The sequence below is a fragment of the Lynx canadensis genome, chromosome B1 (assembly GCF_007474595.2).
Source record: "Lynx canadensis isolate LIC74 chromosome B1, mLynCan4.pri.v2, whole genome shotgun sequence".
Taxonomy (NCBI): Eukaryota; Metazoa; Chordata; class Mammalia; order Carnivora; family Felidae; genus Lynx; species Lynx canadensis.
Window position 1 is genome coordinate 66,049,200 of NC_044306.2, and position 26,023 is coordinate 66,075,222.

General features: G+C 33.1%; 1 protein-coding gene across 1 annotated transcript in view; it reads left to right on the forward strand.

Moving 5' to 3' along the window:
- Positions 1–1,534: 1,534 nt before the first annotated feature.
- FSTL5 (follistatin like 5) overlaps positions 1,535–26,023 on the forward strand; it is a 774,595-nt gene continuing 750,106 nt past the window's right edge. The window contains 1 exon segment of the mRNA XM_030312812.1: positions 1,535–1,637. The gene's annotated coding sequence lies outside the window, so the exon portion shown is untranslated.

The window sequence follows — 26,023 nt, forward strand, 5'->3', positions numbered from 1 at the left end:
TTTATGGAAAACAATGTATTGCATGCTAAGAAATTTCTTGAATAAATGACTTTGTTTATGAAATATTTAGTTGCCCATTTCTTTGTACAAGTAAGTCCTGCTGGCTGTAGGTGGGACATGTGGACAGTATGTGAATAATGATCTTTCTAGGAGATTGATTGCTCTAGTTCACTAAAGTATTGTTTACAAGTTTAAGCAGTCAGAAATCTGGCATGGCAGCCCTTTCTCTTGCTGTCAAGGCCCTCAGAGCCTCACTGGAACAAGAAACATCACATATAGTGAGAGAATTGCTAAAGGCTATGAAATGCTTCCAGCATACCCCATCTTTCAGAGAACAATTGATATATTAGACATAATAAATATTACATAACCTTCAGTATTTTGGCAGTGGAAGTTGAAGCTGAGAACTTTCACTTTTTTCATTATTAATTTTTTTTTTAACCCTGGAATTTCCAACTTCACATAGCTTGACGATGTATTCAAATCATAAGAACGAAGAGGGAAGATTCTGTAGATTCTATAAGAAAACATGAATTCTGATATATGCTATGCATCATTCACATAAAAAATAAGAAAAGATTCTGTTTACGAATGATGATAAGCATCGCCAGCTTTCACATTTTCTCCCAGTGCTCAGTGCAATTTTTTTCTCCTAAACAAGTTTCTGCTGCAGCGACTCCCTCTAGCAGCTCCCTGAACCGAGGAAGGGAACAGAACACCAGACACATCCTTTCCAGTAAACAAATGTAGGGAGCAGGAGGAAAGTTTGGCTAGGAAGATCAAAAGGAGCGGGGATATTATTTGGAGTGGTTGGATGGATTCATTCTATTTCCTAGTCCCTTCTCACCCGCCTCCCCAGCCTCTCCTCTCAGTGCTCCACTGCCCCCACCCTCCGCCCCTTCTTCCTGCCAGAGCTGTGCCAGCAGCGATCTTTAGAGCGCACAGAAACGGCAGTCCCAGCGAAGGCAAAAGCTCATGCCACGCCAAAAGCATTTAGTTTCTTCAGGACCGGTGGTGAATGGATTGTGAAGTCCAATGAAGTCCACGTTGGTTATAAGCCTGGATTTTGTCGCCTCGATTGCCTCAGCTGACCCTACCAGAAGCCCAGTCAAAAGGGGCGGCCCCGCACCTCTCAGGGAGTTGATATGCAAAATAGTTACGTCAGATGATGGGGGCGGGGCGCGCCCGGGTGAGTGGCAGCAGCTTTTGCTGTGGGAGGAGGCCGCGAGAATCAGCCTGGTTCAGTGACTGAGACAAACTGGAGGTGAGAGGAGCTGGTGCTGTCCACTGGGCTGTCGGTGCTGAACCTGGGACGCGAGCGGACGGGGTGCTTCAGCACCTCGAGGCAACGCCCTCTTGCACTCTCTGTGCCCTGCGGGACCCGCTTCACCAGCAGGACCATATCAACTGACAAAGGAGTGTGGTATTGGACGTGGGAGAGAGTCCTCTGTTTGCCACCTGGGCGCCCATTCAAGCGTGACTTTGGAGATTCTATAGTTTAGACCAACTATTTTCCTCTTTTCCCAGCTAAAACAATCTTTTAGGTTTTTTTTTTTTAACTATTATTATTACTGTGATTTATATACCTACACCATTTAAGAATCTTTCTGGGAGACTTTTTTGACTCTTAAAATAAGGTAAGATAAAGAATATGTTATAAATTATTACAAAGGGGGGAGGAATGCAGAGTGCCATACAAAAATTTAAAAGCAAGTTACGATTTTTCTAATCTGAAACAGGACTTTTGGCAATGATTGCAACAATTATCTTAATAATTGCTATTATTATTTTTATTACAAACACATCTATTGGTGATTAAGCACTGAATTCTACAGGGGAAGTTGAGGGTTTGGGTTTTTTTGCGAAGTTAATGTCATCAGGTTACATTCTGCTTTATAAATATAAATATTTGTAGAGCAACACTTCCAGCATGGCTCAAGAAACAAGAACCATTCAATGTAAGCCCCAAATATGTTAGTAAATTGCAGTAAATAAATCAACCAACAAGTTGTTTAAAGCAAATGCAATCTTGAAGAAATATTTGAGTGAACTAATCTCTGATTAATCAATATTACCTCTGGTATCTACAGCATAGACTGCAAAGTACAGAGCTCTCAACATTTTTGGAGGGGAGGTGGTAAGGATAAGAGCGTTCATATCCTGCTGGATTCATTTAGATGTGTTGTTATGCAGTAGATCCAAATAAAACTGTGAAACTCAGTCTCTGAGCATTCTGCACCCCAAGGTCATGTGTAGTTCCAGTTGGGGGCTGTTTGTCCTGCTATTGAATAGTAATGTCATCCCCTCCCCACCCCCTCAGGTTAGAGGTGGATGTAAATGGGAAGCTCTGATTTATAATACAGTATTAGCTTGTATTATAGTCGCTACTGCTGTTGGTAATTGAATGGAACTGGGAAGCGTGGCTGAGAAAAATGTCTCGCTATTTCAGAAATGTTTAACCTCTTGCATGTTTAACAGAGAGCTTTTCTCTACTTAGGAGATTTTCTTTTGAAGCTGTGTTCCTTTTGTCAATTGGTAGTGTGTTTGAGTGGGTATGAAGAAAGAATTCAGTACAGAAAACCACTGAACAGTACTTCTTATAGTGAACAATATTTAAATGATAGAAGTTAACTCGTGCTCTGTGTATTTGTTATCACTATTCATGACTTTATATGTAAGGCATATTGTTTATCTGATAAGTAGAATTATGATTTTCATTTATCTCTTTTAGTGACATTGATTAAGGATAAATGATGGCTGGAAAAACAGAGAGGGGAGGGTTTACATTCCAGGGAAAGATGCAACTAGACATCCTATCTTAATAGGAATGTGTAAAATATAAGCTGTTTCAGACTTACTAAGTATCATTCAACTGACCAGGGCTATGTTTTTCAGCAAATAAAGAGTATACTAAGTTAACTTTATATATTTGTATATTTTTAATTATGGTAAACATTTCTTTTCCAGTGGCATTACACGTACCAGTATGAACTTTAGCTTTAAGTTAATTATTTAAAATAATTTTTCTGCATAGAGATTTTCATTTTATTTACAGCACACTACTACATCCAGAGTGATTGTTGCAAGAAATGGATATTATTGCAAACACTAGAGGTTAAATATAATCCCCTTAAGTTGTTCTCATGTTTTAACCCCAAGAAGATTGTTCTTGTAGGATGCCTGTCAGTCATGTGATCTTACATTAAATATTGATACAAATTGTTGAAAGACTAAGCAGGTAGAGAAGCAAAGGAGGGAATATATGAAATACTGGGCCATGAAGCTCACCCTAAACAGCCTCCTTTAAATTAATATGAAATAATTTTTTCTTCTATACATTAAAAATTTTCTTTTTAAAACTAGTTATATGGGTATACATGCTCAAAGTATGGAATTTCAAACAGAATTATGGCTTCTTTTAATTTCAGTTTCCTTTTCTTTGTCATATGGAAACAACAATATATATTGTAATTTATAACTTACTTGAAAGGCAATAACAGAAATAAACACTATGTTCACCTAAATGTATTTTAGTGTCTCATTGACTTCTTTTTGCATAAAGTTTTCCAAGATGTATGGCTTCCTTTGAGTATAACAGTTCTCTTGAACTACCAGTATCTGAAATTCTTTCAGGTGAAGTCACAGTGAGATGGTTAAATACTAAAATCAAAATATGCTATTGGAAATTGTGAAACTAAGGGGGCAGATTCGATGAGATTGCAAATTTAAAATATTAGATACGTTTTTCCTGATTTTTAAAACCTATTTAGCTTTTATATATTAGTTCTGAAGTAAGGTAAAATTAGGTGACCACAATAAACCCAAACTTAGCATATAGGGTATACTATTTGGATGTAGAATACGTTTCTTACTGTAAACAAAATAAATTGCCAAATTGGAAGATACCTATTAAAGACAGTCAAATGTGGTGTCCCTTCATAAATTTTTTGCTTCACAAAGAAATGACCATATTTTGGAGTTATAACTTGTCCATAGTGAAATTCAAAGGAATATTCAATACCACAGTAGATAGCCTCCTAAAAATGAATTCATTTCATTGCATAAGTACTACAAGTATATACAGAACTTTTTACTTCAAGATGATAAAGTTTACAAAGTGTATAGAAAGATTATTGAGATAATTAATTATATGTCACATGACATACTCTAGTTGCCTTAATTGCTTCTCAGTTCTTAAAGCACATTGATCTAGTAAAAATTTAAAAATGATATTGCTAGACAGATTTTTTTCTTACAGATAAGATGAAATAAGTATGCATGTTTGGTTATATTTAAGGCCAAGATGAAATGATTGGGTTTTCTGTTATCAAGGCTATATATTGCTTTCTTTTTAAAAATCTATTTACTAACGTGTACAATGGAGAATTAAAGAAAGTAATAATAAACCTGAATACACTAAAAAGTTTTAGGAAATTGACTTTTTAAAAGTAACTTTAAAATTAGATTTAAAAGATTATGGAAGTAATAGTTTATTGAGAATTGTCTTTGAATAATGACAATTTTTCATGTTTAATGCTTGTTTATCGATGAGACCAAACACCTTCAATAATATGTTTCTATTAGTTCTGCTCCAAATCTCCAAATCTGCTTCTGGCATTTTTATTACTTAATGTATTATAAGTTCTAAAGATTCTTTGGAACTAATAGGTCAGAAAAAATACTTCCTGTTGTTAACATTATTGCAACAGCCATGTGACCAATTATCTTTTACCAAACAGACTAATCATCTTCTGCTTCAACACCTCCAGTGTCTTTTGGGCATAGACTAGTTAAGGTGAGCTGTAGGGTCCCTTGTGGAAAATCCTAATTTCCCATTAAATTGGTCATCACACCATGCAACAGAACAATTGGTCCCTTGTGCTTTAATCACCCTGGCATTGAGGAAGTTAAATTATTATAGTAAATGAGATAGTGTTTTTGATAAATTCAGAATTTCACTGAGTCTTAGTATGGGTTTTTTTTTAAAGAGAAGGAGTTAAACAATAGTATAAGTGCATGATATAATGAGTGTATATGTGTGTACATTGTGTGTGTGTGTGTGTATACATATATATTCTTAGTAAATTAGGCTCTACCATAAACATGCAATGGAATGATCTTGAACATTCAAGTTCAAGAATGTTACTTAATACAAAAATAATTTACATAGCAAGCTGAAATACAATATATACTTTTAGTGGCAAATGTGTTCATTCTGTTATTGTTTTTGCTATTAGGCTGTTATGCTTAGCACACACCAGTTTTTTTGCCATGAAAATGTCACTCATAAGCTCTCATGCTGATTGGCAAGGGAAGGGACATTGGAAATGAAAATTCTCCAGGAATAAGAAGCAGAATGGATGTGTACATAATGAGGAGTTTATATACCACACTGATTCTGAAAAAAAAATATGAGTGATGATAAGGATTTGAAAGTTTCTATCTCTAAAAGAGATACATCAGGTTTACTTCCTATATCTCTGGGTAATAAGCCATGCACTTCTAAGGGATAGAGTTTGGAGATCCCTATGCCTAAGATATTTTTATTCTTTGTATATCAATGTTACATGCATAGATTGTTGAAATGTGAGAAGAAGAGCCACTTAACTCTGAACTTTCTTGCTTTAAAACCAAATAATTAATATTAATTTAATGTGGCTTTTAGTATCACATTATGTAAATCTCGGAAGCAAAGTAGTTGCTTAGTGAGTTCATTTGCATGTCAATACAGAGAATATTATTCCAACTCCTAACACTGGTTCATAACACTGCTAGAAGTTCTAAAACACAATGCAAAGGATTTGAAATACTTTTTTTCATTCAGTTTTATTTAAATATACCATTGTAATTGACAGTTAAGAGAAGCTTACTTTAGTGATATATTTTTTCTGTGTAAGTAGCACTAAGGTAGCAATTAAAACATACATACAGTAGCAATTAGAACACACAAGCCTGAACTGTGTTCCCCAAAGATGATGATGAAATGGAAATAATTTGCCTTTTGTGATTGGACCACTTCCACAAACACATTAGGTAGTGTTTTAATGACCATCAAGGCTTTATTTTTCTAATTTCTAAAACCCTACAGATTTTTACTAACATGATGTGACAAAAGGACAATGCCCCCATGTACTCTGTAGGTATATGCCCCCTTTTTCAGAGCTCAGTAATTGCTGTGATCCTGACATCAACCAGAGTCTGAACCGCCTCATTTAGGATTGAGGAGGGGGTCCCATTCATCCTTCCAAAGAAAGAGAGAGAGTGATTTGCTTCTAGTAAACACATCTTCTGTCTCGTGGCAAATTACCTATTGATATTTGAGCAAAAAGTCTTTGAGCCTGGATTTTCTTATACAAGAAGACAGAAAAGGATGCTATTCAAAGGGTTAATATGTGTAGACATATATTTTATACATATATATGTACGCATGTTTTACTCATGTTAGGCCATTTTATCTAGGTCATTTAACATGTGTATAACTGTGAAAAAAATTCATGGTACCTTCATTTTAGATAGGAGAAAGCAGAAACTTGGATGAAAGTTGTCCACCTCTCCAGCATGTGCTCACACAACCAGGAAGGGTGGATTAGACAATCAAACCCAGCTCACTCCTTTTGCAGCTATGCGTGCACTTCCAACACCTCTGTTTAGGACAAATATTCAACTGGGTGTGTCTTATTTAAAACATACACATTTTCTGTGAGACTTTTACTAAATGTGAATGCCTACTTGCCCTCTTTCTCCAAGTCTTCCCTTAATCATTAAATTATATTTAAATGATTTTGTGGTATTTATTCTTTAGTATACACATTTTAGAATGCACAATACCAAAGGCTTTAAGCTTTTCCTCTGTATTTAATGTTAGAAAGATGTACATTATTCTATCTCATAGAACATTAATAAGAGTAAGAGCAGGCAATAAGTAGAATAAGAAACAGTAGAATAATTAATGTTCCTAATAGTTCTAGTTTTCTTTCTCCCTCTAAAAAGTCCTACTGAATATCAAATACAAATACATCTTGAACTTTAGCCACTTCTTGAAATTACCACTTGTGCTATCAACTGATAGTCATGTTTAAACCTTCAAACTAGTTAGCTACTAATATTTCAAATGGTCTGTGAGATGAAATAAAGTAATCAAAATAAAATTAGTTTTGAAACACAATACAAAAATAGGTAGTCTAAAATGGGCTCTTGAACACTTAGGAAACATTAAATACTTCATTCATTGTTATTTATTCTACTTGAGGTACAAAGGGAAATGTTGACCTCTAGTTGATGCTCTGTGTTTTCATATAGCATTAAGCTCACTGAGTAGGAGAAAAGGTGAGTACTGGTGGCAGTAATTATAACACAGTTCCTAGGGGAGCCACAGAGTTGCATCAGATTCCCTAGTGAATCCTCATTATCCAAGTTTTGGGTTGTCCTTATTAAATGGATCCCAAAGGAGGTAGAAAAGTTTGATTTATAGAAAAGTTAACTTAAAAGTGTAAGATTATAGCGCTTTCATTAAATATTTTAGTGTAAGATTATAGGGCTTTCATTAAATATTTTACATATTAGTTAGAAATATCCAGTGTTTACCTTTTGGAATGAAGACTGGTATAAAAGTTGTTAATCCTTGAAATTTCAGCACCATTTTGTATACTATTCATTTGACTCACTGTTCCTCATTCTCTGTGGAGCCCTGCAGGAAGTCCATTCACTCCAACAGCTACAATTATTCTCTCTTCACAGAGATCTTCCAAATATATAGCTCTGGCCCAGATTTGAACTCCATTAATGTATTTACAAAGGTCTGCTGGACATTTTAAACTTTGATTTCATGGTGACAGCATAAATTCCATGAACTCATCATCTCATCCCTCACATGGTCCCCCATCTTCATTTTTTGCCTGTCAGTTAATGACATTTTTTCTATTCGCCGAGGTCTGAAAATTAATAGATGTCTTAAACTTACATCATTCTTACTATACTATATGCAGTGACTCCCCAAGTTTTGATATTCCTCCCTTTGTAACATAGCCTTTATCTAATTCTCTATTTTCTATTCCCTCATTGTATCACTTTTACCTTGACCTAGAGTATCCCATCTCAATCAGAATTATTTTGACACTCTCTACATTGATCTCCCTGATTCTTGTTTCTTCCCTGCAGTAATAATATTAGTGATGTTATTAGCAAGTACATTTTTGGTAATTCATAGTATGCCATACAATATGTTAATTTCTATAAGCAGTATTATATTTTATATGCACAATGCTATTCATAGAGATAGATAGTAGATAGTGAAAGACCAAAGCTTAAAGAGTTATGCTGCCCACAGAGCTGGGACTCAAACCAAACTCTGTCTGAAACCAGCTGCATGATCATCCTCATTATGCTCTCCTGATACACACTTCATACCTCTTCTAGATTCCTCTCAGTTAAAGTAAGCTTTTAAATGTCACTGTGTTCTTCAGAAATCATCAGTGGATCTGTAATTTTTACTGTATCAAGTTGAAATTCTCTACTTGATGTTAAGATCCTTCCTACTGGTTCTGTAGCTTCAAGCAATCAATCTGATTTTCAATTTTCTCGTATGTGCAATGCACATATGTAAAAGAGAAATTGATCAAAATATAAAGTATGATCCTTCCCTCTACAGAAAACCAATACCCTGTCTGGACTGTTGCCTTTTCAAGAATCTCCACCTACATCTCACTCCTCTAATTCCAGCCAAGTTTTTCATAGTATAAGAGCATATTGTGCTCATATGTGCTTTTCTGAGTCTTTAGTTTTGTTGCAAGTAATGTCATGTTAGTGTCACCCTGGATATTACCAAGATGTCTATTTTTCTTTACATGTATGTATTTGTTTTCTATTGTTGCATAAAAATTACCATAACCTCAGTGGTTTAAACATTTATTATCTCACAGTTTCCATAAGTCACAAGTCTCGGTACAGACTATCTGGGTCCTCTGTTCCGGATCTCACATCAAGGTTTCAGCTAGGGTTGGGCTCTTATTTGAGGTCAAAGTTTGTTGTTCTCCAAGATCACTGGTTGTTGAGAGTCTTTTTCTTTTTCTTTTTTTTTCTCTTTCTTTTCTTTTTCTTCTCTTTTCTTTTCTTCCTCTTTTCTTCTTTTGTCTTCTCTTTTCTTTCTTTTCAGCTTAAAACTAATGGAAGTTGTTTCTTTAAGGCCAGATAAGAATTTCACTGATTCCTTCAGTTCTGACCTATAGATCTACTTTTATTTTTTTAATTTTAAAAATTTTTAATGTTTATTTATATTTTGAGAGAGAGAGAGAGAGAGAGAGAGAGAGAAAGAGAGAGAGAGTTGGGGGAGGGCAGAGAGAGAGAGAGGGAGGCACAGAATCTGAAGCAGACTCCAGGCTCTGAACTGTCAACACAGAGCTGGATGCGGGGCTCAAACTCAGGAGCTTTGAGATCACCATCTGAGCCAAAGTCAGAGGCTCAACTGATTGAGTCACCAGGCGCCCCTAAGATCCACTTTTAAAGTGTCCCACCTCATTAGGTCAGGTCCAGCTAGAATAATCTCTTTTGATATACATAAAGTCAACTGACTTGGAACCTTAATTACATCTTAAAATCTCTCCTTTCCATATAACGTAACATAACCATAAGAACAATATATTACCTTTGTCATGTTCTATTGGTCAAAAGCAATTTAAAGGTTATGTCTACCCACAAGGTAAGGTGATTATACAAGAGTGTGGGTCATTGGGATTCATGTAACATACTACCTACCATACCTGACTCAAGTTCTACTTGAACCTTAGAATATTTCTCCATTGATGTTGTGCCACTAATCCCCAGCATTTATGACCTGAGCTATGCAGTGAACAGTCTGGTGTGGCCTTTGGATTTTTTAAATGTGTCTTAGGTTGTTCTTTCTAATTAATCTTAAACACTTTTTAAAGGAAGACCCTAGGAATTCCTTGCATGTGTGCAAAACATTGTAGTTTAAAATCACTTCATATACATATTATTATATAATCCTCATTGAAGTTGATTCTTTTTTATATTTACTTCCATTATGTAGCATCATGCATATTTAATGGATTGGTTTTGGTACGATGATTTTGTACATGTATGCTCATGGATTGGTTCATGTTTTTAGAGTTTAGATTTTGTTTATCTTTTATTTATTTATTTATTTAGTCTTTGGTCTTTGACAAGTTGAAACCACACAAAGGGTTTACTGTTATCATCTTATTTTATGCAACATAGGATCTTTCCATAAAAATCGGGGACTTATATTTAATATTATGCTCTACAAATGATATATAAATTACATAGAAAGTGAAAATGATATTTATATTTGTCTTTTAGAAGAGTACAAAATTTATTTCTATACACTTTTAAAGAAAAACTTTACATTTTTAAAGAATGTCATCTTCAAAATAACATAAAAAAAAATTAGAGGACACCTGGGTGGGTCAGTCAGCTAAGCATCCGACTTTGGCTCAGGTCATGATCTCATGGTTTGTGGCTTTGAGCCCTGCATCGAGCTCTGTGCTTACAGCTCAGAGCCTGGAGCCTGCTTCGGATCCTGTGTCTCCCTCTCTCTGCCCCTCCCAGGCTCACTGTCTCTGTCTCTCTTTTAAAAATAAACATTAAAAAATTTAAAAGAATGTCATTTTCAAAAGAATATCGCATTTATGATACTAATAATTTTGTTCTTGTCTAAAGATGGTAAATATTTAGACAATTACTTTATTAACATTTACTATACAAAATATTATTGCACTTATAGCTTTTATAGTTTGCATATAGTTAAGATAATTTTAGCTTGACAAAAGCTAAAAAGGGGCGCCTGGGTGGCTCAGTCCATTAAGCATACGACTTCGGATCAGGTCACGATCTCGCAGTTCGTGAGTTCGAGCCCTGTGTCAGACTCTGTGCTAACAGCTCAGAGCCTGGAGCCTGCTTTGGATTCTGTGTCTCCCTGTCTCTCTGCCCCTCCCCCACTCAACTCTGTCTGTCTGTCTCTTTCTCAAAAATAAACGTTAAAATTTATTTTTCAAGCTAAAAGATTAATTTGTATATAAATTCAATTTTTAATTTTAATAAACAATAATTTTCTTAAAAACATTAAGACCATATTTATTATAAAATAATTATTTCAATAAATATTGATAAATGGCTACTGTGTTTCGGGTGCCCTTTTGGTTGCTGGGGGTTGAGTGAGAATGGTAGAAACAAAATTGCCTCTCTAGTCTTTCTGCAGAAAGAGAGACAATCAGCAAACTAAAGTAGACAGAGGATCATGTCTATTATTGATAAGTGCCATGATCAAAAGTAAACTAGGTAAGGATTACTGAGGATTAAGAGTGGTATCTAAGGTAGGAGTTATCTTGGGGTGCCAACTCTGACATTCTATGGTCCCCATTCTGTAGTTTCTGATGTTGACATTACTTATGGGTATTGTGAATAATGCTACAATGAATGTGGGAGCACAAATATCTCTTTGAGATCCTGCTTTTTGTTCTTTTAGATAAATAGCTAGAAAGAGTTGGATCAGTTCATCATATGGTAATTTTATTTTTTACTTTTTATTTTTAAGGACTATCCATACTGTTTTCCATAGTGGCTATACCATTTTACATTTCTTCCAACAGTGCACAGGGTTTTTGTTTGTTTCTTTGTGTTTGATAATAGACATCCTAACAGATGTGAGGTGATATCTCATTATGGTTTTGATCTACATTTCCCTGATGATTAGTTATGTTGAACAACTTTTTATGTACCTGTTGGCCATCTGTATGTGTTTTTTAAAATAGTATCTCTTTCATTTTTGAATGTCCAATTATTGACAGAATCCAAAATGCTCCCATCATGAAAAAAAAAAAGATTCTTTTTATTTGTGGTGGTCTTGTTAATAAAGATTAACATCCTTCTTTGCCTGGCACTGCAATATATGTGAAATACGTTATTTAACTTTTCTTTCCACTGTTAAATACACCATACGGAGCATATATTGCAACTAAATTCTGGGATTTAAAGCGAATTTCTGAAAACTCATTTGTACTCTTGGTGCATTATACACTTTATTTGTTCAGAACTTCACATCCTTTCATAGAAAACTTAAGTGCTCTAAAATCTATGTTCCTTTGAGGCAGTGATCCACTGAGCTGGTATTATGTCAAGTATCATTAACTTAAACACTATGGCATTATTAGAGAAAGGGAAATGCTTAGTATGCCTTTTGGGTTTGTGCACATGCTTGAGAAACCACAGTGTTCATTAAAAAGTGTGACATCATATGACCATGTAAGGAAAGAGCAAAAGAAAATAAATGAGATATAAATACACCCATAACTTTATGAAATAAATGCAACAATTACATGCACAACATCTCAATCCTTTGGCAGAGTCTCAAAAGTTAGTGAATTTACAAAAAAAAAAAATAAGGCTTGAAAGAACTTGCACAAATTGTGGCAGTATTTTCCCTAAATTACTTCCTTTGGTGAGATTCCTCATGAAGTCATAATTAAGTGAGCTAAAAAATGTAAAAATGAAGTGAAAAAAGTTCTAGAAATGCTTTGTATTTTACGTCTACATATTTACAATTAAATGACAGCAAAGATTTCAAGTATATGCCTTCCATGACTGTTTCTTTTAGCAAGTGTCCTGTTTCTCATTTCCTGAGGGCTGAGTATGGGGAAAGTCTTTTCACTGAGTTTGTTTTCCTGTCTGTGCACAAATAGTACAATTTAATTGATAATGTCTGGAGTAGAAGTCTGTGTCCAGCTGTGAAAACTGCTCTTAATGCTAGCACTCGACTGGACATCTTGATAATTATATATGTTTTGTTAAACATCTCGGTCAGGTTAACAACTGTCTAAAAATCAGTAGAGGGAGCTCAAGAAGGCCTTAAGGATATTTTGATACTAGCTTTCTAATGTCACTATGCTTTCCCTCAATAATTTTTTTTTCTTTTTTTTTTCATATATAGGAAATAAAAGTATCCTTAAGTGCAAAATAACCTTTTTGAAGTTGTGAAGCTTATGGCTATTTAAGCACTTGAAGAGGCTTCCCCATTCCCCCCTAATTTTTTGTCCTATTTGTAACAGAAGGTAAACAGATTTGACTTATAAATTGTTGGAATGCTATGAAGATCCAGCTCTGTGATACTGGGGCTTTATTGTTCCAGTTTTTAGATCTCTGTACAGGGTTTTTGATTCAGAAAAAGAACATGAAAACTAGACGCCTAGTATTCAGAGACTTCTATAAAGCATTAGTTGGCTTAAATTAAACCTGTGATAATCTTAAAACTAAGTCTGGCCCTATCCTAAAATGTTACTGGTTAGCTTAAATACACTGGACTTAAACATAGGTCTGTATTCTATGCAGGACTTGTGGCAGTATCCTTCTAGAAATTTCAAAAACTGGCACAAAGATAAAGGACATCCATCTGCAGAAACTCTTAAACAGACCTGATATTTTCATTTAACAACTTCATACCAAGAGCCAGGTCCCATATTTATATATATCATAAATTTGAAAGCAACAACTCAGGCTATTTTTGATTGGGACTTTGCTCCAGGATTTTCCAAAGTTTTGCTGAAAATATAAAGCTTGCTAATTTAAAACACTTTTTCAAATTAAAATTTTAATTATTGTCTATGCATCAGAGAGTGTTATATCCCAAGGGTTCAACTGAAAACCTACCATGTTGTAAGAATGAGCTATTACATAACAGCATTTTTGAAAAAGAATGGAAATTTTATTATTAATAACTTCTAACATAGTTTCAGTATTATTTAGTCCTTATTTAATGCTAAATTAATAGATTCTTTTCTTGCATAATGACAATTTTTGGAATTCATTGCCATTTTCCATAGGACACTTAAATTTAATACCAGCATATGTGATTATTGAAATCATAATAAATTTGCATTTTAGTAAAATTTATATTTTATTTTCTATTGCTTGGCATGCTGTTTTTATAAGAATGCTGAGTGATCTACAAACTTTTAAAATGTTTGAAATCCATTCAAAGCTTTTATTGTTATTTTAAAATTTTCCCAGAAGTTGAATTATTTGGTAAAATCACCTGATCATACTTAAGTTTAGAAATGGCTATTGCTGTTTTATTTTCTATAATTATTACTATAGATTTAGGCTAGTAATATTTGAGATACTTGGTCATAGTGTTGCATGTTACAATTTTGTTAATTGAACAGTGAAAATTACACTTTCTAGATTTCTGCTTATATTTGCTTAGTGAGTGTGATATTTTAATGTTTCCTAAAGTAATTCTTCTGTTATAAATTTTCTCTGTATGTGTTTTGGCCATTAATCTAAGAGAACTTTAACTTGATTTTACAAAATCAATTAAAATTGGATTCTATTAAATAAATTATTATTATTATTATTATTATTATTAATTCACCAATTATTGGGCCTCAAGCCTGATTCTAGACAACACTTAAATTATTTCAATACAGCTTTAGAAGATTTTTTTTAATTCTATTTTTGAGAAAGAGAGAGACAGAGCACGAGTGGAAGAGGGGCAGAGAGAGAGGGAGACACAGAATCTGAAGCAAGCTCCAGGTTCTGAGCTGTCAGCACAGAGCCAATGCAGGGCTCAAACCCACAAACTGTGAGATCATGACCCTAGCTGAAGTTGGACGCTTAACCCACTGAGCCACCCAGGTGCCCCTAGAAGAGCTTTTAAGGTAGAACCAAGGTTGAACCAGGGCTTCTGGGGACATTAAAGGCCACAGTATCACAGACATAGACCTCCCAGGCTCAAAGGCAATGCTGTATGACTATATATTAAGAATTCTATAATATTGATTTCATAATTTTCATGCAAGCTGGGTTTTTCAATGTCTAAAGTCTTCAGTAAAAATACCTTAGGCCCAACAGGTTTTTTAAGAAAACACTTGGGTTTCTCAAGTACATAAGATTTCTTCAAAGTAACTTCTCTCTTAAATATCTGTGACTCTAAACAAAGATACATTATCCAAATGCAATCCTGATTATTCATTATTTTTTAATTAAGAAATTCTCCAGTTTTGCAAAAGCAAAAGCACCATGAATTAAAACTTTCTGTAATTTAAAGAGAAAATAAAACTAAATTTATTAATGTAATTTTATCTGTGTTTTCATTCAAGCCTTATCACTAAATGATGGCATATGAGAACTTCTATTTCTGGTATACTTCCAAGTATTTTATCTTATAAACGTGTCAGAGTAGACATTATATTGAAGTTGACTTACAAATTAAGTAAAAATGTAATCTGGCATTTTTATAGGAACAGTATTTTTAAAAAATATTATTCTAATAAAAGTTAAATATAGTATGTCTATACAAATGCATATAAAAGTGTATAGAAAAATGAACTGAATCTACATTGAATTTTTCATTGGGTGGGATCTCTATTATCATCTGATTTAATAATGGGAAAACAAAGATTAAACCATTTCATTTTAATTGGGATTAAACTCAACTGTGTATGGGTTTCATTCCAGTCAGTGCACACTTCCAGATTTTTGTGTATAATTCTGAACTAGATACTGTCAGGCATTTCATTTTGGGGGATGGTGTTATTGTAATAACTTTTGAATGCTAGAACTCTATTGATGAGTCTCATACCTGTAATCGTACAGCAAATGGTACAAACAAAAGGTTTTGACTTTGAATTTCCAGTATTATTCCTGACACAAGCTTTGGTAGAGTAATGTTGAACATTTTTAATGTATATATGCTTTTCAGGCTGGGTAGGACATATGTTACTTCATAAGAGTTTACCCTTTGTAATCATTATAACGCTTAGAATTAATGTCAAATTATATAAATTGTATTCATTGGTATAGTGTTTTGACAGTCATTCCTTTGGAAATGGAAGTTGATAATGCCTGACTTAGAAAGCCAAACTGTGGTACTAAATCACATGGACTTCAAGAAATTTCATATCATTTTTTGGCTACATCGTGGAATACTTTTACATGTTTAAGATAAAAATGATTATCTCTGTGGAGGGTGAACTATATATATGATGATTTATTATTGACAGTGAATAGTCTAACTTTAATTATGTTTACCTTGAAATAAGTAGTATCCTATTTTTATATTGTGTTTGTGTGTGTGTGTGTGTATATATATATATATATACATATACATATATATGTGTATATATATGTATATTTATATGTATATCCTCTAAAACTCTCAAGTCAGTTGGAATTTTTATACTTACTAATATGTAGATAAGTACATTTTCAATGGTGTATTATATTGATACATTAAATTGAAGATCCACTAGAATCACGCATATACTGAATATAATGGTTGAAAATCTCCAAATTCAAGACACAATATAAAAGGAATTTAGGGTGACACAATAACTATAACACTAAAAAAATATCAATAGTGCATTTGATCTCACTTTACTTTTAATTGTATCTGAGGATTTCTTAATGATAAACTACTTGTGGTTATCAGAGGGAAGAATTGGTTATCTAGTATGGAATAGTCTTTCACAAGCTCATCCAATATGATAAAGTTCTGCTGGCCTCAACTTTTAAGTATTTATTTATAAGTTCTAGATATTAAATTTAGTTAAATATTGATCAGTAATCTGCCGTTTTATAGGTATGTCAGATTGTGAATTAACTGATGAGGATGGGTCAATGGTACACGTAAAAATGCCTGTCATTTACCAAAGTGGTCTATATAGTTAAAACATTAAACTTGTAAACACAAATGAATAAGAAGTGGATATACTAAAGAAACAATACAAACGATAAAAAAAATGCTTCCAGAAAACCTCTTCAGAGAAAGGATAGTGAACTGATATCTAGTAGAATTTTAACTTAAATGGTGCACAAAAAATGTGAATCCAATTGGGATTTATCACACTATTTTGTATTTTCTCACAACAGTGGAGTGAATTTATCATTCTGTACTACAAATAAATCTTGCAGCATTTATTATAGGACATACTTGGAAAATAAATAAGTATCAAAGCACTACCATAGATTTAAAATCCAATTTTTGCCTGTTGTGAAAACAGCTTCTTGTGAAGTGCTTCTTGATGTTGGACTTGGTTGGCATTATTTGAAAAGGAACATTTCAATATTATGTAGGGGGAGAGACTAAAAAGATAAGTTTAGAAACTATGGCTCAGTTGGTTAAGTGTTGGACTCATGATTACATTCAGCTCAGGTCATGATCTCATGGTTCGTGGGATGGAGTCCCGTGTTGTCATCAGTGCAGAGCCTGCTTGGGATTCTCTCTCTCCCTTTCTCTCTTTCATTCTCCTGCTTGAACTTTCTATCTCTAAAAATAAATATGAATGAATTTAAAACTACTTAAAAAAAAGAAGCTAACTCCTGGATGACAATATTTACAAAATTATGAAAAATGAAACTTAGACTTAAGTGAGGTCACAGTGAAGAAGGGTCTACAGAAACATAATTACTGTCATGTGACATCCTCAATGAGATCTTGGGAAAGAAAAAGGACATTAGGTAAAACTAAAGAACTGAGAATAAAGTATGGACTTTATTAACCTTAGTTAATAGTAATGTATCTGTATTGGTTTATTAATAGTGGCAAATGTATCATACAAACATATTTACAATAGGGGACACCAGGTGTTGGTTGGGTATATGGTTACTATATGGCATGGTATATGAACTATCTTTGCAATTTTTCTGTAAACCTAAAACTTATAAAAGGGGCTATCCATTAAAATAATGTGAAAAGAGGCCATTTTAGCTATAGATATAGTGATTTATTTTACGGGTAGTTCGTAATTTTATGTTATAGAAAACTACAGATTTGAACATATTTTTAACTCCACTTCATAAAGAGCATAGAAATTATGACATAAAGTTATTATTAAGGAATTTACTCTAGGAAGGAAATTTTGTATTTGATTCTTCCAATAGAATAGAATCCCCCCAAAACTTTACAGTTACTTCAATTAAAGAGGGACCTTTCTTTCTTTCTTTCTTTCTTTCTTTCTTTCTTTCTTTCTTTCTTTCTTTCTTTCTTTCTTTTTAATTTTTTTAATGCTTATTTAGTTTTGAGAGAGAGAGACAGAGTGCGAGTGGGGGAGAGGCAGGGAGAGAGGGGGACCCAGAATCCGAAGCAGGCTGCAGGCTCTGAGTTGTCAGCACAGAGCCTGACGTGGGGTTCAAACTCATGAACCATGAGATCATGACCTGAGCTGGAAGTCAGATGCTTAGCTGACTGGGCCACCCAGGTGCCCCAAGAGGGACTATTCTTTAGATAAATTGATGATATACCACTATCATGCTATAAGAATAAAGAATTATTATAATTAGATGTATTTCAGTAATAAAAATAAAAATCTTAATTACTATAGTACAGTTGTGAATTATTTTTAGTTTATCTCTTTCTAAGTTAAAATATTGCATAAATTACTATTTCAATATATGCTCACAGAAATTTAGTATAAAAATATTCTACTTAAAAAATCACTGTTTCAGAAAATTTAGAAAATTCAATATAGTCTCACCACCATCCTTAAAGAATCATAATACACATTAGGATAGTATAAACTTTACCACATAAAAGGTCCTAAAGGGCACCTGGCTGGCTCAGTGGGTAGAGCATGCAACTCTTGATCTTGGGGTTGTAAGTTCAAGTTCCACTTTGGGGTAGAATTTATTTGAAAAAAAAAAGTCCTGAAGTATGGTAGGAATTATTATTTGTCACCAACATTTTACCCTCCTTACTATTTGAGCATATAGAGAGATTACACAGTTGCATCCTCCTGAAAGTATTAGATGTGGTCATGTGACTTGTTTAGCCAGTGAGAAGGGAGTAGACATAACAGAGACACCCTATATACCAGTATTTAAGAGCTGGTGCCTGATTATGTTTTCTTCCCTTGCAATGGCATATCCTGATGCCCATGTTAAGATGAGACTGTCTTTTCTTGCCAACTATCAATGGATATATACCAGAGGCAAAAATTCACTTTGAAAGACAAATAGGTTTCTGGAATTTAACATTTTTAGTTGTGTAATGTAGGCAATCTAGACTATAAATACTATACAAAAATCTCTATAAACTTGCATTTTTATAGATAATTTAAAAATAAAGTTTTATTTCTGTCATACTTACTGGTAATATTCTAAGCATTTTGGCCTAAATGTTTCCAAATATGTATTTTGATTTCACTTCTTAAAACCAGTTGAGAAGCTGAGATAATTACAATATTTCTCCTTCATTATTTGTTAAAAAATAAATTCCAATATTTTATGTGTATGACTATTTTTTAAAATGTTTATTTATTTATTTTGAGAGAGAGAGAGAGAGAGAAGCAGAGACAGAGAGAGAGAGAGAATCCCAAGCAGGCCCTGTGACGTCAGCACAGAACCTGACATGGGGCTAGAACTCACAAACCATGAGATCATAACCTGAGCCAAAAATGAAGAGTCAGATATTTAACCGACTGAGCCACCCAGGTGCCCCTTTGAGTCTTCTATTTTTATATGTAAATGTGCATGTTTGTGTGGATTTGCACTTGTGTCTTTGTGTGTGTGAGTGTGTGTGTACTGATAGTAGATGTGTGTCTAATCAAAATGCTATTGTATTATATAAAAACTTGGTTTTTAAAACTTTTTTGAGGATTCTCACTTCTTAATTTACCAATGATAACAATAATTCTGTGTGGATACCTGCTATTTAGAATTAATTTCACAATTAAAGTATATACTTTTACAGCCATTTTTATAAAAATTCCAAAACAAAAAATAAATTTATAAAAATAACAATTTAATAAACAAGATTACAATAATATGTGTACAGTTTAGCAGATTTTACCTTGTTCTTTTTGATTTTCTGTATTGGCTCCTTGATGAAGTATGCATATGCTTTTTTCCTATTGATCATTATATTTGTCTAATCAAATTTTCAAAATAATCAGGATGTTCTTGATGTTTACAACCTCATCATGATGAAGCACAACTTTGAATTTGGTGCCACTTCCAGAGCTGACAAAGTTATTTAAAAAATTAAGTTGAGTTTGATTCCATACTAATCACATACTCTGAGTGATTGTATGCAACATAGTATACTGTGACATGTTTGATCGTAATGAATGGAATACAGCTCAAATAGTAATGTAGAAATAAATTTCCATTTGGAATAGCCTTGTGGGAGAAAAGTTCAAATTAAATCCTCTTAGTGCATTAAAATGCAAATATAGGAAGGCAATCCAATTGAGTTACATCGATAATAGAACATATAACACAAATGGAAATTCCTCCCAAATAATTAAGTTATAGCTATATAAATCACTGATGTGTGCATTTGAATTTTGTTCCTTTCGTGCATGCTTGAAAGTTCATTAACTTTGGATCACATTAGAATACGTTTTGTTTATCTCCTGCAGACCAGTAACTAGGCAAGCCCTTTCCCCTACTGAGGACAATGAAGGCCCTCACAGCATTTCATTGCATTCAAAATATGATAACTAAAGCTTTGAACTCTATTAGCAGGTTCTGTTTTAGACATAATTATGGAACCTCCAAAATTGGGTCACCACCCTGGTAGTTTCAATGTCTTGAATTTTCTCAGTAAATAATTTTTACTCTAAAATATGCAAATATTGTGAGAACAATAATTTTCATACACCAATCGTGTAATCTTGAGAGAAAACAAAATGCTTTAGAGAAAATTCTGTTTAGAAACTGTGTAAGAGCAAATTTCCCCGTGTGTGTGTGTGTGTGTGTGTGTATGTGTGTGTGTGTGTATTAGAAGTATTAGATTTGTAATTCTAAGTCTTACTATTGTAAAATGTGTGGTGAGTTAAAGCTTCAAGTACTAAAAAAATATGCAACTTATAACCATGAAAACCAAGGAGCACTTGCAGTAAAAAGAAAAATGGAAAGAAAGTAATATGCTTTAGGCATTTAAATTAGTAATGATGCCATTTATATGAATTAAGAAGGAATGTTAATGGTGATTTGACCACCAAACATATATAATACTGTATTTGGTACAAATTCTGATCTTGAAAAATAATCATCTCTCAGATTTAAATTAAGTAAGGAGCACAGGTTGGTAATGTTGTGAATCCAAAATTAAAATTTTAAAGTAAAATAAAATTGAATTAAATCAAACATGTACAAATGCCTTACTACAAATCAAGCTATAGTCAATAAGTTTTAAAAGTGATTTTTTGGATCATTGCAATTTCATATCTTATTCTAGAAACAAAATGACCCAATTAAATATAAATTGCAGATGGTTACTTGTGGAAAGTGTAGATGTTGTTTGAGTTAATATTTATAATGTTGTATATCATTGGATATGAAGTTTTTAACAGAACATAGCCTATTTTAAGAAATTGCTAAACAACTATAGATATTGTATTTGAGATTTTAACTGATGATAACAATCAGAGAAATAGCTCAAGGATGAAGTAGTTGATTGTCTCATTAAAAATCAGAATACTAATAGTTGTCATCATTTGAGAGCCTAATGTGTGTCAAAGTAAATTGTTAGGTATTATGCATACATTATCTTATTTAATTCATACCACAAGCTGAAGTAGAGAGAGGTTTAAATAATTTGACCAAAGATACATTATTAATAATTGACAAAGTCAAAATAAAGTTCATGCATATGAATGATAATGCTTGTTCTTTCATCTCCTTTAAAAAAAAATCTTTGGAACATATCAATTACTGTATCACATCTTCTCTTAGCTACTCAAGGACATTGCTCTAAGGATTCTCTTTACTCTTTCAATCTCATCAATTAGTTCTGCTTTTACTGGATTATTTTTATCAGCATAAAAGAATGATGTAGTTTTTCCCATTTTTTAAAAATCAACAAACAACAAACCCTTTTGACTATGATTACCCTTCATTCAATTTCTCTCTTTTGTTTTATGACAAAATTCTTTGTAAATCTCTACCACTATATCAAATTTCTCTCTTCAGTTATGTCCTCTCTTGAATCTACTTTACCTGATAAATCTAAATAGATTTATCTCTGAAATCTATTCCAATCAAGGTCAGCATATTCTGCATGTTACTAAATATGTCGCTGTTTTTAGTGTTCCGCATGCTTGAACTATTAGATGATTTGTTATAGTCTATCGCTTCATTATTCAAACTTTTTCTTCACTTGCCAATATCTACACCCAGTCCTTTTTCAGGGATTTTTAGATGTCTTGTCTCTTTTTATTTCCATATGCAATTTAAAATCAGCTTATCAAGTTCTATAAAGAACCCTATTTGAATTTTCACTGGAATGGCACTCGTCCTACAGCTCAGTTTGAGGAATATTGGTATATTAATGACAGAGTTCTCCTCTCCAAAATATAGTCTATGTTGCCATTTATTTAATATTGTTTAAAGTTTTCAGTAAAATATTTAAATTTATTCTATAAGGAAATTTTTGTATTTTTATTGGTACTCTAAATTTTAATTAAAAAAATGCATTTTCTAATAACGTTGTGGCCTAAAGAATTACAATTTCATGTTGCATGTCATCTTTTTCTTTTGGTTCAGCAATACTTATTTATTCTAACAACAAAAATGCATTTGGCAATTTCTATATAGACAGCCATATAATTAAAAATAGAGTTTTGCCTTAACTTTCTGATTATAGGTTTTATTTTACTTTTACTTTTTTTTAATGTTTATTTTTGACAGAAAGAGAGACAGAGCATGAGCGGGGGAGGGGGAGAGAGAGAGGGAGACACAGAATCTGAAGCAGGCTCCAAGCTCCAGGCTCTGAGCTGTCAGCACAGAGCCCGATGCAGGGGTCAGGCTCACGAACCGCAAGATCATGACCTGAGCTGAAGTTGGAGGCTCAACCAACTGAGCCACCCAGGAGCCCCTTACTTTTACTTTTTAACTGCATTGACTAAACCACCAGTACAATCCTAACATAATTGATAATAGCAAGCATCTTTTTGCTTCTGATCCTAAAAGGATTATTTCAGTAAGTATGGTATTCTTAATATTTTTTTTAAATTAGATGTCCTTTTTTAGGTTAAGTAGTTTCCATTTATTCTTAGTTTGCTAAGAGTTTTTTTTTTATCATGCATTATCTTAAATTTAATCAAGAGAATTATATCTGTGTATATTAAGATGAGCTTCAGTATTAGTATCAGTGGCCTTTAATCTGTAAATGTGCTGTTATAATACATACTAATCAAATTAATTAATTCAGTTAATTACTTAATTGAAGTTTCTGTAATTTTGAAGTGTTCTTTCCTTCACACCATGATTTATCAAAAAACTACTTCAAATTTAGATTAGAGCTAGATTATTGAACTGCATATATTACTTAGTAGATTTAAGAGAGAGAAGGTTTATGTTACGTTTATTTATATTTATATCTGCTATGTGTATGTGTGTAGAACTGACCCTTGAACAACATGAGTTTGAGCTTCCTGAGGACCACTTATATGTGGATGTTTTTAAATGCATGTTAAAATTTGGGGACACATTTTAAAATTATTCATTATGTAGAAAATGTCCACCAGCTTTTATTTATTTTTTGATGAGAGAATTATGATGATAGCTCTTGACTTATGGCCAACAGAGAAAAATAGCTGAGAAAAAAATTAATTTACATTTTAAACATGTTTTCTTTATTGTTTAGTATACTGCATTTTTTAAGATCTTGTTTTACTTGTTACCCACTATATGCAACTGGGTTGCATACATTTATTTATAGCAGTCTATTTCAAAGTTTAATCACAAGTCTATTTATCCCTTAATATATTCTTCCTTTTAAAAAGTAAGAATTGTTAAGTATCTTTAAGAAACCCTGCATACTACGGCTTCTTCTTGGAGTTTCCAATACACGTTAGCATAGTGAACTGAGAAATTTTTTTATAAAATTATTTTTTATCCTAGCTTCCCTAAATTTTATTTGACCATTTCAGTCTGTTTCCTTACTATATAAACTCAGCTAATATATCCGTTGTGTTCTGCAGAATGCATTTTAGAATACGTAATTTTAGGTAAGAAATATATAATTTTTCACTAATACTGTAAATCGGATTACTTCCTTTTGGTATATAAACGTCTATATTCACAGACTGGATTTCCTGATGTAGAGTTATAGCTTTTTGTAACTTGTTTGGCTAATTAATACAGTCTACTACTATAGGGTTTTTTAAATTTATTTATTATATTTTTGGTTATACTCTAACCAAGTACCCCTCTGAATCCTAAGCCATTTCACATGAACTTTTATATCCACAACTTCCCCAACTCTAGAGACGTAAAACCTAAATTTGACAGACTCTTAGTAAATAATTTGGTTTACTGCTGCATTTATATTAAAAGCAATCATCAAGGGTATGTCTTCAAGACGGTCTTCCTTTTTTTTTCATTTTTAACTGGGGTCTAGTCATCCCTCAAAGCCAAGCCCATTTCAGTTATGACTATTTCTTAAAGACCTCGCAGAGAGTTGTAGTTATGTTTTGGGAAGTGAGAGGATAATTGTCTTGGCTTAGAACATATTGTTTCTAAGACACATATTCATTAAAATTTAAAACTACATTAAAAAAAAATTTAAGGGGGGTCGCCTGGGTGGTTCAGTCGGTTAAGCATCTGACTTTGACTCATGTCATGATATCACATTCAGTGAGTTTGAACCCCATGTCAGGCTCTGTGCTGACAGCTCAGATCCTAGAGCCTGCTTCAGATTCTGGGTCTCCCTCTCTCTGCCCCTCTCCCACCAGTGCTCTGTCTTTCTCTGTCAAAAATAAATAAGCATAAAAAAAGACTACAATAGGTAATTACATTTATGAATCTGGGAAGAGAATATCTGCAATGGATATTGATTTAGGAAAGATAACCATATAGATGACAATTAAAGTCATAGGGGTGCATGGAGAGCCAGACGGAGTGGAGTAGAAAGATACAGATGTAGAATAGAAAGTCACTGGCTATGAAAGTAGTGAGGAGTAAGAGAAAATGAAAGAGATTTTGAACATTCTTCTAGATAACTAGTGGAAAATCCAGAAGGGTTATCGCCATACAAGAAAATGGAGCTATTGTTTGGAAATGAAGGATATGCTTGCTCAACAAAATATCCAAGGAGCCATACTTATGTGCCAGGCACTGTATTAGCACTGAACTACAAAGATAAATAAGACAGGATGACCTCATAGAGCTTGAAATATATAATGACACCCAATTATTTAGGGAAAGCCAAGGCAGATAAGAAAGTATGTAGAGAATCATTAAAATTAATAACAATGAGAACATACGAGACTCAGAGAGATGAGTTTTGTGGACTAGAGGAGAAGAAACCATATTGAAATGGATTGAACTGTAAGGCATTTATTTTAGATTATAGACATAAAAATATTGAAATGCACCAAAATATTAAGCATTATTGACTCTAGACTGGAATTACAAGTAATTTTACTGCATTTTTCTCATATGTATTTTATAAGCGCTTACAATTAAGATACATTTTTTATAATAAGAATACATATTATTTTTAAATGAACTGTGTTCTAATGATTATTGTTAACTAAATTTTAAATGTAAATGAAGTGAAGGTATAATATTTATCTGAATAATATGGTAAATACAAGAGATTAAATGAAATGATTCAAAAACTGACAGTAACAGAACCTTAGTCAACTTCCTTTGAGGACTTCATTATTCTGATTGGCTCCATAATGATCCAATTAAGTCGATAATTGCCAAAACTCAAGTTGTTCAATGCTGACAACACATATCCACCAAAAAAGTAGAGCTGCTTGAGCCACTAGAAGTTTTTAAAAAGTGGAAAGCAAAGCATTAATTTATGTAGCTACTAAGTTGGCACTTGCTAATGCTTTCAAAATGTAGAATAGCTTCAATTCCCACCAGTTTAGCAGCTGACATGATTATGTACATGAATCCTCTAGGAAATTGAAGAAACAGTAATAACAAGCCCAGTTAACAAGAGAAGAAAAGGACTGCCTGGCTGACTGTCTAAGTTTCCTGTGTTAACACTGATTATAAACATCAGTGGTGGTAAACACAGCCATTCCATGAGATT